This window comes from Mandrillus leucophaeus, unplaced genomic scaffold (genome assembly GCF_000951045.1).
Source record: "Mandrillus leucophaeus isolate KB7577 unplaced genomic scaffold, Mleu.le_1.0 Scaffold137, whole genome shotgun sequence".
In the NCBI taxonomy this organism is placed as follows: Eukaryota; Metazoa; Chordata; class Mammalia; order Primates; family Cercopithecidae; genus Mandrillus; species Mandrillus leucophaeus.
The window spans coordinates 1,787,535-1,788,764 of NW_012101332.1; the positions used below are offsets into that span (position 1 = coordinate 1,787,535).

At 49.5% G+C, this 1,230-nt stretch overlaps 1 protein-coding gene across 3 annotated transcripts in view; it reads right to left on the minus strand.

Annotated features, from left to right (window-relative positions):
• The window catches only part of FBXO17 (F-box protein 17), a 50,602-nt gene that overhangs the window by 6,361 nt on the left and 43,011 nt on the right, over positions 1-1,230 (minus strand). The gene's annotated exons all lie outside the window — the stretch shown is intronic.

Genomic DNA, 1,230 nt, shown 5'->3' on the forward strand with positions numbered 1-1,230 from the left:
AAAAAAAAAAAAAATTAGCCAGGCATGGTGGCGCACCCCTGTGGTCCCAGCTACTCAGGAGGCTGAGGAAGAAGAATCACTGAAACCCAGGAAGCAGAGGCTACAGTGACTCGAGATTGCGCTAGTGCACTCTAGCCTGGGCAACAAAATGAGATTCTGTCTCAAAAAATGAAAACAAAGAAAATCAGAGTGCCAGGGATAGACCTAGGTATGCACAGAAACTTCATAAACCATAGAGGTGGCATCATCATTCCATGGGGAACAGATTATTTCTCTCTCTCTTTTTTTTTCTTTTGAGTCAAGGTCTTATTCTGTCGCTAGGCTGGAGTGCAGTGCCGTGATCCTAGCTCACTGCAACCTCGAACTCCTGGGCTCAAGAGATCCTCCCACCTTGGCCTCCCAAAGTGCTGGGATTACAGGCATGAGCCACCATGCCCGGCCTTCAGTTTCCTACTATAAAGTGGGGGCAATAATAGTATCTATGTCACAGGGTTGTTGCCAGAATTATATGTAAAGTGTCTAGTACAGAGTAACCCCTTGTGGAGGCAAGAGTGACTCCATCTTGGATGCTAATCTGCCATGTTCACTTTTTTTTTTTTTTTTTTGAGACAGAGTCTCACTCTGTCGCCCAGGCTGGAGTGCAGTGGCGTGATCTCGGCTCACCGCAACATTTGCCTCCTGGGTTCAAGCGATTCTCCCGCCTCAGCCTCCCCAGTAGCTGGGACTACAGGTGCGTGCCACCACGTCCAGCTAATTTTGTCTTTTTAGTAGAGACGGGGTTTCCTCCTGTTGGCCAGGCTGGTCTCGCACTCCTGACCTCAAGTGATCTGCCCGCCTTGGCCTCCCAAAGTGCTGGGATTACAGGCGAGAGCCACCGTGCCCGGCCCAAAACTCTGTCTTTAGATCAAACTGGTCTTGCTGTTGTCTCACAAACTGCAGGCGATGATGCACAGAGCATTACTGCCTGTGGTTGCTAACCTTCCTGATTTTTCCTTGTATCTCTGGCATATAAAACAGTACCCTCAACAAGAATTTGTTGATTGATGGAATGAATCAATGAATAAGGCTGGGCGCGGTGGCTCAAGCCTGTAATCCCAGCACTTTGGGAGGCCGAGACGGGCGGATCACGCGGTCAGGAGATCGAGACCATCTGGGCTAACATGGTGAAACCCCGTCTCTACTGAAAAAAAATACAAAAAATTAGCCGGGCTTGGTGGCGGGCGCCTGTAG